The sequence below is a fragment of the Nomascus leucogenys genome, chromosome 6 (genome assembly GCF_006542625.1).
Source record: "Nomascus leucogenys isolate Asia chromosome 6, Asia_NLE_v1, whole genome shotgun sequence".
In the NCBI taxonomy this organism is placed as follows: domain Eukaryota; kingdom Metazoa; phylum Chordata; class Mammalia; order Primates; family Hylobatidae; genus Nomascus; species Nomascus leucogenys.
The window spans coordinates 23,237,568-23,252,496 of record NC_044386.1 but is presented as its reverse complement, the minus strand read 5'-3'; positions in this window follow the sequence as shown (position 1 = coordinate 23,252,496).

Below are 14,929 nucleotides of genomic sequence, written 5' to 3'. Positions count from 1 at the left end.
TCTCTGGCTGCCCTTAACATTTTTTCCTTCATTTCAACTTTGGTGAATCTGACAATTATGTGTCTTGGAGTTGCTCTTCTTGAGGAGTATCTTTGTGGCGTTCTCTGGTAATTTATAGATTCAATCCCATCCCCATCAAGCTACCAATGACTTTCTTCACAGAATTGGAAAAAACGACTCTAAAGTTCATATGAAACCAAAAAAGAGCCCGCATTGCCAAGAAAATCCTAAGCCAAAAGAACAAAGCTGTAGGCAGCATGCTACCTGACTTCAAACTATACTACAAGGCTACAGTAACCAAAATAGCATGGTACTGGTTCCAAAACAGAGATATAGACCAATGGAACAGAACAGAGCCCTCAGAAACAATACCGCACATCTACAACCATCTGATCTTTGACAAGCCTGACAAAAACAAGAAATGGGGAAAGGGTTCCCTATTTAATAAATGGTGCTGGAAAAACTGGCTAGTCATATGTAGAAAGCTGAAACTGGATCCCTTCCTTACACCTTATACAAAAATTAATTCAAGATGGATTAAAGACTTAAATGTTAGACCTAAAACCAGAAAAACATTAGAAGAATACCTAGGCAATAGCATTCAGGACATAGGCATGGGCAAAGACTTCATGTCTAAAACACCAAAAGCAATGGCAACAAAAGCCAAAGCTGACAAAAGGGATCTATTTAAACTAAAGAGCTTCTGCACAGCAAAGAAACTACCATCAGAGTGAACAGGCAACCTAGAGAATGGGAGAAATTTTTTGCAATCTACTCATCTGACAAAGGGCTAATATCCAGAATCTACAAAGAACTCAAACAAACTTACAAGAAAAAAACAAATGACCCCATGAAAAAGTGGGCGAAGGATATGAACAGACACTTCTCAAAAGCAGACATTTATGCAGCCAACAGACACATGAAAAAATGCTCTTCATCTGGCCACCAGAGAAATACAAATCAAAACTACAATGAGATACCATCTCACACCAGTTAGAATGGTGATCATTAAAAAGTCAGGAAACAACAGGTGCTGGAGAGGATGTGGAGAAATAGGAACACTTTTACACTGTTGGTGGGACTGTAAACTAGTTCAACCATTGTGGAAGACAGTGTGATGATTCCACAAGGATCTAGAACTAGAAATACCATTTGACCCAGCCATCCCATTACTAGTTATATACCCAAAGGATTATAAATCATGCTGCTATAAAGACACATGCACACGTATGTTTATTGTGGCAGTATTCACAGTAGCAAAGACTTGGAACCATCCCAAATGCCCATCAATGATAGACTGGATTAAGAAAATGTGGCACGTATCCACCATGGAATACTATGCAGCCATAAAAAAGAATGAGTTCATGTCCTTTGTAGGGACATGGATGAAGCTGGAAACCATCATTCTGAGCAAACTATCACAAGGACAGAAAACCAAACACCACATGTTCTCACTCACAGGTGTGAATTGAACAATGAGAACACTTGGACACAGGGAGGGGAACATCACACACCTGGGCCTGTTGTGGTGTGGGGAAGGGGGGAGGGATAGCATTAGGAGATATACCTAATGTAAATGACAAGGTAATGGGTGCAGCTCACCAACATGGCACATGTATACATATGTAACAAACCTGCATATTGTGCACACGTACCCTAGAACTTAAAGTATAATAATAAAAAAAAACTAAAGTTGCATCAATTAAATGTGTTCTCTGAATGGTTTGAAGAGTAGCCTTAATTATTCTCACCACAAAAAATGATGTATATGAGGTGATAGACACATTAATTAGCTTGATTAACAATTTCACAATGTATATGTATATCAAAACATCACATTATACATTGTAAATATATAAAATTTTTATTTGTTTACTTTAAAAAAGAAATGTAATAATCAAAAAAAAAAGAAGGAAGAAACTCTTTCAAGTAAGAACCTGATCTGGTGTATATCATATCCTCTCACATACAAGGCTCTTAAAATATACTTTGAAATATAGTTATCTATAATAAAGATACACTAAGTCTTGATTACAGGTAAGCCTACTTGGAAAAGACGTATTAACTGTGGCTAATGGAAGTGTGAAACATTATCAATGGATTTTTATTGCACAACCACACTGTTGTGGGTATAGAGAAAGCCAAAGAACACTTAAAGTCATCTAGTTCATATACAACAGCTATACCACATGATGGAGTGGATCAATATCAGAAATGGCAGCAATGGACTAGTAGTCCACAACTTGCTTATGGAGTCATTGGATGACTTTTCACTAGATTATATAAGACAGGAGTTACAAATACAAATGCCTACTATAACCAGATTTCCCAATTTTCAAGGGCAGCAAAAAAACCCCAGAAATATTAATATATATGGAATTTCTCAAATTTAAAAACTGCCCTATGTTTATTTTATATGCTGTATGGGTCAACAATTTATAGTCTAAATAAAATGCATTAAACAAGACTTTTCTACATATGAGTGTTCAGAGCTTGGTTTAGGTACCCAAGGGTCTTAAAGTCATACAAGGGAGATAGCGTGAAGAAAAAGCATGTTGGAAATGTACCTACTGACAAGTTAACATAGTTTGTGACCAAGAAGGGCTTAATATTTTCTCAGCTTGACTAAAATTTAGACAGGCTTCTTTCTGACTTTCCGCCCTGACCTCCCATTTCTTAGAGCATTTACATTAGAAAATATGTAAATATTTTCTCTGCCCCTTGGAGATGTAAATCTTTTTAAAAACCTCTGGCCAGTTTTACTACCCAAGAATAATTTTAAAGAAGCTGGAAGTCATCCTTTTGAAATGTAGTCATCAAAAAAAAAAAAAATAGTTCCCATGTCTGCAGGTGGGTAGAAGTGTAACTTTAATGTGTACCTATTGGCAAATACAGAAGGCCTAACTACAGAGAAAAACATTTGCAAACCAAAAAAAGTGAATGGGTCTAACATATCCTATCGATCTACCTCTCCCTAAAGTTCTGAGATATGTTTTCCATAACTCACATTAGCACTTAAAAATCCTCATGCCTTAAATTTCAGTGGATTAATTTCAAAGTGAGTTATGTCCCCTTCCCCCATTGCAATAGTATTGAATAAAGTCTTTCTTGCATGTTTCACTTTCTTTAGTGGAATTTTTGATCTGACAATGGGTTTCAACACTTGAAGCTTAATTTAGAGATATAGGAGAAATGTGACTAATTATATCACAGGCAGGATACAGTCATTTGTACCGATTACACATTGTAATTACCTGTGTACTAACCTAGCTTACAAAGGAAGGAGTAGCCTAGTTTTCTGCAATATCGCTCACAACTAGGGAATGCCACTGACGATAGACACCCAATACACGTGTTGTGAGTGAATTGAATGTGATATAGATAAATAGTTCTGCCCAATCCATCAAGTTAGTTACTCTCTGAAAATAGAATGAAGTAAAATGAAGGAATTTTAAATAAGAAGATCTGGAAGTAGTATTTTGTAGAGGGAAAATCCATGTGTTTTAGTAAGCCACATGTTAATTTGAATACAGCTGTATCCATTTATCAGTTATATAATCACAGGCAAAATACTGTCATATTCTATAGAATGTTCATATGTAAATTAGGGAAACAGTGGCAACACTTGTCAAATATCCTATGAGGATACTCAATATTTAGTAGTTTTTTTATAATATTATAAAATATTTATTGCATACAGTTTACTATTCTCAATTTATTTTTTCTAAAAGTAAACATTCTATAGAACACTATACTGACTAATATTGGAATAATATATTACTATTTTGAAAAAAAATACCTAATGTATATATATTAGAATTTCTCACCATTTGGGAATCATCCTGTTTCTAATCCTGTCATAGCTATTGTTTTTGTTGTTATTCAAAAAGACAACATATTTTTCTCTACCATGTGAATTCCTGATCATACTTCAAAGACTATATTGACTATCACATCTCTATTAAATCAGTAATTAAAGTCACTTACTCTGTGTTCTCTTGATGTCTTTTACATAGTTTTTATATGAATGTCATATTATTGCACCGTACTTATTTCTTTACTTTTCCATATTTGATTAAATTTAGATGTTCTTGAAGGTAGAAACCATGGCTGTTTCATTATTGTTTCTTGCAGACTTGTCATCTGTGTCTGACACGTAACAGATACTCAATATAGAGTTGTTGATTGGCTGGCTGACTAGCTGGTTGAGGCTATTTTTCTCAATTTCTGTTCCAAAGTGAATAAAACATGAAGAATTAAGAGAAAACCTTAAAAACAAAAGCAAAATTATTTTACACTTTCCAAAAATAACAATTCTAGCAAAGATAGATAGTTGAAATAAGATTTGCTTGATTCAAAATCAGAAAAATATACGAAAAACACTTTATTGTTGTTCCATAACGTATCTTTATTTAATGTTAATGGGTATGACAGATGCAAAGGAGAGCATATATACAAACACACAAACACTTATACATACACACCCTCTCACAATACCATTGTTTGATCAAGTATTCTAATGGTATAAAATTGTTATATGTGTTAGGAATATTATAAATATTTCTATTTGTTTGGTTCCACAAGTTATAGTTTATAAAGACAGAATACTTTATGGTTTTGAACAGATACAAAAATGAATAGCTTTAAAAATGCTAGTATTGTATGTATTATTTCTCTGGGCCAAAAATAGCTACATATTTTCCATTCCACTTAATCTACACATTAACCGTGTATAGTAATTTCTATTAGGTTTTCCTACTGTTAAAAAACGTACAATTAGAAAGAAACTTTGCCTTAGTTCCCTCAAGTAACTTGAGGTGAAATGCAGATTTGGGTATAAGGATGTACGAATAGAAAGCCTATGTTTTTAAGTACTATACGATCATCTTGATAGTAGACACAGATTTTAGAGAACTTTGCAATTTATAGGTAGAGGATCTCATAAAAAGGGCTGAATACATTGGCATTGTTTAATAACCTTGCTTTTAGCAGGATATGAAAACAGCATACATGTATCTGATGTGTAGGTAAATGTTAAAAGATCACTGTGATGAGCGGGCGCGGTGGCTCACACCTGTAATCCCAGCATTTTGGGAGACTGAGATGGGTGAATCGTTGAGGTCAGGAGTTTGAGACCAGCCTGGTGACCATGGCAAAGCCCCATCTCTACTAAAAATACAAAAAATTAGCCAGGCGGGGTGGTGCATGCCTGTAGTTCCAGCTACTCAGGAGGCTGAAGGAGGAGAATCCTTTGAACGGGGCAGGTAGAAGTTGCAGTGAGCCAAGATCACAATACTGCACTCCAGCCTGGGTGACAGAGTTAGACACTGTCAAAAAAAAAAAAAAAAGAAAAAATCACTGAAAATATGTTTTCAGTATTCTTTACTTCAGAAAAGGCCAAATCTAGGAATAATTCAGATTTCAGACAGAGAGAATAATAACTTTCTAACAGAATGAAAAGGGATTGCAACTTTGTTATACACAAGGCACTGTAGATACTTTGTATATATAATTTCTTTTTAAGCAATAGCTTTTATTTTTACATTTAATAGAGAATTTCATGTGGATTCATTATGTTTTAAAGAAGAGAAAGTGAGTGAGAGAATAAGAGAGACTAAGAATTATATGATACACATTAAAAGCTACCAAGTTAACGATGAAACTTCATTTTCTTTAGTACTCTAAAGAATTAGAATCACAGAAATACAAATCACACCTTCTTAATTAGAGCAAATTAATTACTAAAAATAATAAAAACAATTTGCCATAGCTTCATTTTGCCTAAAATTGCATATTAGTTTCTATATGCATTTCTAGCTGGAAATACAATATCTGTTTATTAACATTTGTTGCCAAGTACTGTATATCATCCATAATTCTGGGTTATTAAATTCCTGAAGCATGCAATACAGCAAACTTAATAGATTTTATGCAAATTGTTATATAACAAAATAAGACCAGATGGTACTCATCATAGCAGAATCTTTCCATAACAGTTTCATATTTTTGTTAAAATTAAAGAAAACATAAAGGCACCTCTGACTTTTAACTTATTTTAATTCATTCCCTATAACCATTTTTTAGCCATTCTCCTAACTATTTGCACCACATTATGATAAAATTTCAGTTTTAACATTCTTTTGATATTAAGTAAGTTGCTATCTTTGACTTGTTATCAGGATCTATGGGATAAGTGTGAATAACATTTTCATTGTAAAACAATCTACAAGTATATAGAAAGAACAAAATTCAGCTTAGGATATGGCTCAACCACTAATGCATAAACAATATCAAAATGTTGTTAGTGTTACATTTAGATTTATTAATGTATAAAATAGGCATATAAACAGAAATACATGTATATATTTACTACTCATTTTTTCAATTATTTTCTCCTTCTACATTCAAGGCACATAGAGTTAATTGCTCAAGGAAAATTAACGCAGACAATACATTTGAATTCAGTGCACATTTTCTTTAATGCTATGATTTTGCTAATTAGTTTATACAGACACACAGAGCACTGCATTTTATACATTGAACTTTTATTAACTGTTTTGCAGAATTAGAATAGTGGGAAAAAAGTAATGATTTCATAGGAAATTCACTTGTACTTTTACTTAAATTCATTAAATTATTTAGGGCAAATGTTCATTTTGGGCATGAAGAAAGAAAGCGGATATAGTTGTGGTAGTTGAAGTAAGACAGAAGAAGATCACTTGGTTAGTCCACTGACTTCCTAAAAGGCAGCCTGGAAGAGGAGCATGAGATGTGTATGTCAGTGGGAACACACTGACAGGGTGAATCTGCTCTTTGTATAATAAGGAGTTTAATTTGAAATGTAACAGTGAAAAACAAGGAGTAAAGCACATATATTTTTATAAGACACCAGAGAATAGCTGAAAGAGCGCTATTCATGATTTTATTTCTCAGTGGAGAGATACAAAGGGATCCTCCATTGTGCCCATATTATAAGATATATTTCAGAAAGGCTTTTAGAACTTAAAGTGAGCATGAGAATTGAAAATAAACAAATGAGCAAACAAACAGCAAAGTGGTTTACACATCATGTTGAAAAATAATTTCTTGTCTATCATTAATAAAGTTGGCATTACCCAGATAAAATGAAATTTTAAAATAACAATAAAATATTTTAAAATACATAACCACTTGTACATTAAGTCAACTTTAAAATATATCCATTTGGTTGAATGGAAGACTATTCACTTTTTATAGATTATTTAGAAACTAAAATAAAATCTGTATGTTTTAACTGTTTTCACAGAAATAGATGTTTTTATTTTTTTATTATGAGCAATTGAAAACAAATAGCAGAGCACAGTCATTTGGCCATCTATGAGGTTACTATTCAGAATTAATAGTGTTGATTAATATTAACAATAAGTTATGAGAGACAGAAAATTAAAGATACTTTTAACAGTAGCATTCAAAATTATATAATAAACACAATTAATTAACAAAAATAAGAAGGGTTTATTGATATAAAAAATCTAAGGTATAAACCAAAATTTTATTTCCATAAATGGAGACTAATAAATAATTTGCAAATGAAACAATACGTGGCAAAAGATTAGATTTCCCTAATTTACCTAGTCATATACCGTAATTTTATTTGAATATTGTATTTCCTCATAAGCCTTAAATTTAAATTTAAAATTCATATGAAAAATAAAATGGATAAAAAGTAAAAGATTTTGTGTAAAATTTGCCTAAATAATATCAAAGTTTTATCATCCTTCATTAATTAAATCATTTTGATGTTGGCTCAGCAACAGATGTGCAGACCAATGAGCATAAGACAAGTTATTAATAAAAGAAAAAATGTATTAGAAAAAATGTATTAGGTAAAACTGGCACTTCAAATTAGAGGAAAATATTATTATCTTTTCAGTAAATGTCATAATTTACAAAGGCTAATAATACAATTGCTATTTCTCCTCTGTCAGCTTTCCTTTGGAATAACGATATGCTCTTATTCTTAATGCCTAGAATCTTTTTTGTTACATTGGAAGTCTATTCCCTAGAAGACTTCCTATGCAAATGATGGTGCAAACACAGTTTTCATTAGTATTTTTTGTTTGATCATTGTCAGCCTTTTGTCCAACTTGAATATTGTAATATGTAGATACTTTTAGCAGCCTCTCTTGTCTCTTTAACAATGTTTTATACTAAACTTTCTTTACTTTTAGTTTTACACTTGAGTATCAGAATATTATAAATAGTTGTATTACACACACACACACACCCATACATGTATCTCTAAATTGTATAGAAAAGCTTATTTTTTTATAATCTTGGCATTCCACTCCTCAGAATTCTAAAGATATTTGTTTTTTTAAATTATTGAATACATAATCAAGCCACTAGGGGGTGGGAGAAAGCCTTAGGCTGAGACACCTTGAATACGCTAATTATTTGAAATTTAAAATAAAATGGCCACAAAAATACATGCTTCCTTAAGTCTTAATCAATTTTTCATGTAGTACATAAATGTGTAGATACATCAAGTTTATAAACAATGCTTAAAAATTTAGTAACATAACAGCCATCTTAGATCATTATGAAAAAATAATTAAAAAATAGAAGTATTCTGACCAGAGCCCTGAGATCTTTAAAACATTGTGGTCAAGTTGCAGCAAAGAACAGCCTGGAAGTGCGCATCATGGAAGAAAACATCAATTGAAAGTCTTTCTGATAGGTTCTGTCAGGATACTTTCAAATCAGTTCTGCCAAGAGCTGGTGATTTTTGAGTGGCTAGATCATAAGTAATTTTATTATTTACTATAGTAGAAGTTTGCAAACATTATATATTATGCATTTGGGAATTAAGTAAACATAAATTTGGCACACACACAACCTCAATTCATTTCACATGACATATATAAATATTAATGTAAAATGGATCAGAGACCTAAATATAAAAAATGAAACTATAAAACTTCTAAAACAATGTATGTGAGAAAATACTTGTAACCTTGAGGAAAGCAAAGACTTCTTAGAAAAACGGAAGAATATATAAAAACAAATCTGTGAATTAGATTTCATAAGAATTAATAACTTCTGCTCCAAAAATTAAGAAAACGAAGAGACAAGTGATAGATTGGGAGAAAACATTGTTAAAATAATGATATTTAAAATATAGAAAGAAATTTCAAAATTTAGTAATAAAAAAGCGAAAAAGCTAATAAAAGGGGATCAAAATATTTGATTTGTACTACAACAATTAAAAAATTACAGAAAAAAGACAAACACATCAAAAGATGTTCAACAACTTTAGGAATTAAGGAAATGCAAATTAATACCAAATCGACATTCCTACAAGAATAGATCAAATTGATGCAAACCAACAAACAGAATTCATAGTATCAAGAGCTGGCCAGGATGAAAAGGCAACTGAGAATTCCACATATTGTTCAAAAGAATGCGAAATTGCATGCCAACTCTGGAAAATACTTTGTAATTTCTTATAATTTAATTATACTTTTACCATATGAACTATGGATCCCACTGCTAGGTATTTAATGAAGAAAAAGGTTTCCACAAAACCTTATGCAAATGTTTATGACAACTTCCTTCATAGCTACAAAAATTAACCCAGATGTCCCTAAATCAGAAAATAGACAAATTCTATCTACCCATGAAATAAAAATTACAAAAAGAAATGAACTACAGACATGTACAACAAAAAAGAATCTCAAATTCATTATGCTAAGAGAAAGTAGGCAAACTCAAAAATTTGTGCAAATATCCTCAATAAAATATTAGTAAATCAGATCCAGCAATATTTAAAAAGAACCGCATTTCATGACCTACTAGATTTATTCCATTTATACTAGTCTGGTCCCTTCTTTGAAAGCCAATCAATGGAAACTACCATGTCAACAGACTAAAGAAAAAAAAATTATATGATCATATAAGTGCATCAAAAAAAGCATTGACAATCAACACTCATTTATAACACTCTTAGCAAACTAGGACCAGAGGGGTTCTTTCTCTGCTTGATAAAGAATACATACAAAACATCTACAACTAGCATCATACTTAAGCATGAAAGACTTAATGCTTTCCCTGTAATGTTGGGAACAAGACAAATATGTCCCCTCTCATTCAGCACAATGTTGGAAGTCCTACCAACTGTAATGAGAAAGAAAAATAAATGAAAACTAAAGATGTTGTAACTAAAAAAAAGGAATAAAACTCTCATTATTTGAAGTTGTCATGATTGTCTATGAAAAGAGGAAGAAGAGAACAACAAAAAACTTTCAGGCATTAAGATGAAAAAAAAACTCACTATTTGAGGATGTCACGATTTTCTATGTTAAAAAGAAAAACAACTAAAACCCCTCATTGAACTAATGAGTGAGTTCAGCAGGGTTGCAAGTGTAAGGTCAATACACAAAAATCAATTACATTTCTACATACTAACGATTAGCATATGAAAGCCAAAATTTAAAACTCAATAGCATTTATAATTGTTCCAAATAAAATCAAATATGTAGGTTACGTATAAACTTACCCAAACATGTATAAAATCTATGTACTGAAAATTATATAAATTACTGCTAAAAATTTAAAGAAGTGCTAAATAAATGAAGAGACAGTGTACTTATGTATCAGAGGACTGAATATGGTACAGATGTTGATGTTTAATAAATTTTTTTTTTTTTTGAGATGGAGTCTCGCAGCATCACCCAGGCTGGAGTGCAGTGGCGCAATCTCAACTCACTGCAACCTCCGCCTCCCAGGTTCAAGCAATTCTCCTGCCTCAGCCTCCCGAGTAGCTGAGATTACAGGCACCCGTCACCACGCCTGGCTAATTTGTTTGTTTGTTTGTTTGTTTTGTATTTTTAGTAGAGGCGGGATTTCACCCATGTTGGTCAGGCTGGTCTCAAACTCCTGACCTCATGATCTGCCCACCTCAGCCTCCCAAAGTGCTGGGATTACAGGTGTGAGCCACCATGTCCAGCCAATAAATAAAATTCTTATCAAAATTCAAGCAGTTTCTTTCTTGTGAGCAAATTTATTCTAAATTTTATATAAGAAGGTCTAGATCTGTATAATTATAATGACATTGAAAAGTCAGAAAAAAAGTGGGAGGGATCACTCTACCCGATATTAAGACCAACTCTAGTAAATAAAAGAATATAGTAGTGAAAAAGGGATAGACACCTAAATCAATAGCACAAAATAAAAATGCCAGAAATAGTTTTGCACTACGTCAAACAGTGTTTTAACAAAGGTGCAAAAGCAATTCAATTGAGGATGATAGCTTTTTCAACAAATTTGCCCAAAGCAGTGAGACACCCACAAGCAAAAAAAGAAAAAGAAAAAAAAAAAGAATCTAAAGGCAGACATCCTATATAAAAATTAACTCATACTGAATGGGCAAAAGCTGGAATCATTCCCTTTGAAAACCAGCACAAGAAAAGGATGTCCTCTCTCACTACTCCTATTCAACATAGTATTGAAAGTTCCGGCCAGGGCAATTAGGCAAGAGAAAGAAATAAAGGGTTTTCGATTAGGAAGAGAGGAAGTCAAATTGTCTCTGTTTGCAGATGACATGATTGTATATTTAGAAAACCCCATAATCTCAGCCCCAAATCTCCTTAAGCTGATAAGCAACTTCAGCAAAGTCTTAGGATCTAAAATCAATGTGCAAAAATCACAGGCATTCCCATACACCAATAACAGAAAACCAGAGCACCAAATCATGAGTGAACTCCCATTCACAATTGCTACAAAGAGAATAAAGTATCTAGGAATACAACTTACAAGGGATGTGAAGGCCTCTTCAAGGACAACTACAAACCACTGCTCAAGGAAATTAGAGAGGACACAAACAAATGGAAATTCCATACTCATGGACAGGAAGAATCAATATTGTGAAAATGGCCATACTGCGCAAAGTAATTTGTAGATTCAATGCTATCCCCATTAAGTTACCATTGACTTTCTTCACAGAATTAGAGAAAAATACTTTAAATTTCATATGGAACCAAAAAAGAGCCCTTATAGCCAAGACAATCCTAAGCAAAAAGAACAAAGCTGGAGGCATCATGCTACCTGACTTCAAACTATACTAAAAGGCTACAGTAACTAAAATAGCATGGTACTGGTACCAAAACAGATATATAGACCAATGTAACAGAAGAGAGACCTCAGAAATAATGCCACACATCTACAACCATCTGATCTTTGACAAACCTGACAAAAACAAGCAATGGGGAAAGGATTCTCTATTTAATAAATTGTGTAGGAAAACTGCCTAGCCAAAACTGAAACTGGACCCCTTCCTTAGAGCTTATACAAAAATTAATTCGAGATGGAGTAAAGACTTAAAAGTAAGACCTAAAACCATAAAAACCCTAGAAGAAAACCTAGGCAATACTATTGAGGACATAAGCATGGGCAAAGACTTCATGACTAAAACACCAAAAACAATGGCAACAAAAGCCAAAATTGACAAATGGGATCTAAACAAACTAAAGAGCTTCTTCTGCACAGCAAAAGAAGTGATCATCAGAGTGAACAGGCAACCTACAGAATGGGAGAAATTTTTTGCAATCTATCCATCTGACAAAGAGCTAATATCCAGAATCTACAAGGAACTTAAACAAATTTACAAGAAAAAAACAACCCCATCAAAAAGTGGGCAAAGGATATGAATAGACATCTCTCAAAAGAAGGCATTTATGTGGCCAACAAACATGAGAAAAAGCTCATCATTACTGGTCATTAGAGAAATGCAAATCAAAACCACAATGAGATACCAACTCACGCCAGTTAGAATGGAGATCATTAAAAAGTCAGGAAACAACAGATGCTGGAGAGGATTTGGAGAAACAGAAATGCTTTTACACTGTTGGTGGGAGTGTAAATTAGTTCAACCATTGTGGAAGTCTGTGTGGTGATTCCTCAAGGATCTAGAACCAGGAAAACCATTTGACCCAGCAATCCTATTACTGGATATATACCCAAAGGATTATAAATCATTCTACTATAAAGACAGATGCACACATATGTTTATTGCAGCACTATTCACAATAACAAGTCTTGGAACCAACCCAAATGCCCATGTGGCACATATACACCATGGAATACTATGTAGCCATAAAAAAGAATGGGTTCATTCCTTTGCAGGGACATGGATGAAGCTGGAAACCATAATTCTCAGCAAACTTACACAGGAACAGAAAACCAAATGATGCATGTTCTCACTCATAAATGTGAGTTTAACAATGAGAACACATGGACATAAGGAGGGGAACATCACATACCAGGGCTTGTTGGGTGGTGGGGGGCTAGGGGAGGGATAGCATTAGGAGAAATACCTAATGTAGATGACAGGTTGATGGGTGCAGCAAATCACCATGGCACGTGTATACCTGTGTAACAAACCTGCACGTTCTGCACATGTTTCCCAGAACTTAAAGTATAATTTAAAAAATGAACTCTAAATGCAAGCATAATGCAGTTAAATATAGAACTATAAAACTTCTGGAGGCACTGGGGTGAGATAGAAGATAATTTATACTTCTTAGATTTCACATTGAAAGAACAATATAAAGGGGAAATAATGATAAATTGGACTTCATTAAAATTAAAAACTATTACCATGCTAAAAGTTGAAATGATGAACAGAAAAGCCACAGATTTTGAGAAAATACTTCTAAGCAATATATTCAGCAAAAGACTTGCATTTAGAAAATATTTTTTTAAAATTATCAAAACTCAACAGTAATTGAACAAACAGTACAATAAGTAAATGGGCAAAAGACACAAACAGACATTTCACTGAAAAGTACATTCACATGGCAAATAAACATATAGAATATGTTCAACATCATGAATGATACAGGAGATACAAATTTTAACCACAATAACATGTCTCACTTTGCCTAACAGAATGATGAAAATTAATATAATAATAATAATATAATGATAATACCAAATGCTGGCAATGATGCAGAGAAAGAAGAGGAACAAACTAAACTCAAAGGTAGAAGAAGAAGGAAAATACTAAATGTTAAATCAGAGATCAACTAAATAGAGAATAGAAAAATAATTTTTTTTTTTTGAGACAGAGTCTCACTCTGTTGCCCAGGCTGGAGTGCAGTGGCGCGATCTCGGCTCACTGCAAGCTCCGCCTCCCAGGTTCACGCCATTCTCCTGCCTCAGCCTCTCGAGTAGCTGGGATTACAGGTGCCCACCACCATGCCCGGCTAATTTTTTGCATTTTTAGTAGAGACGGGGTTTCACCGTGGTCTCGATCTGACCTCGTGATCCGCCTGCCTCGGCCTCCCAAAGTGCTAGGATTACAGGCGTGAGCCACAGTGCCTGGCCTAGAAAAATAATTTTAAACACCAAAAAAAAAATTTTTTTAAGATGAATAAAACTGAAAAATATTTAGTCCAGTTGGCGAAGAAAAAAACAAAAAGATTCAAATTACTAACATGGGATTTAACGTGGGGGCGATATGACAGAACTTAACAGAAATAAAAATTATTAAAAGATACTATGCACAATGGCATACCAAACAAATTAGATGAAATAGGTGAAATAGTCAAATTCCTAGAAACACACATATCACTCAAAAAATTTAAACAATCAAAACATACTTCTGTGAAAATGAAAAGACTGAGTCAATAATCAAACACTTCCTAACAAAGAAAAGCCCAGGACCAGATGGCTACACTGGGGAATTCTATAAAATATTTAAAGGAAAATATACAATTATCTTTTTCAAAATCTTCCAAAAAAATAGAAGAGGAGTGATCCCTTCCAAACTTATTCTGCATGGCTAGGATTATCTTAATCACCAAAAGCCAAAGACTTCACAAGTAAGGAAAACAACAGATCCTATGCACTCTATGAATATACATGCAAATATCCTCAAAAATACATATCC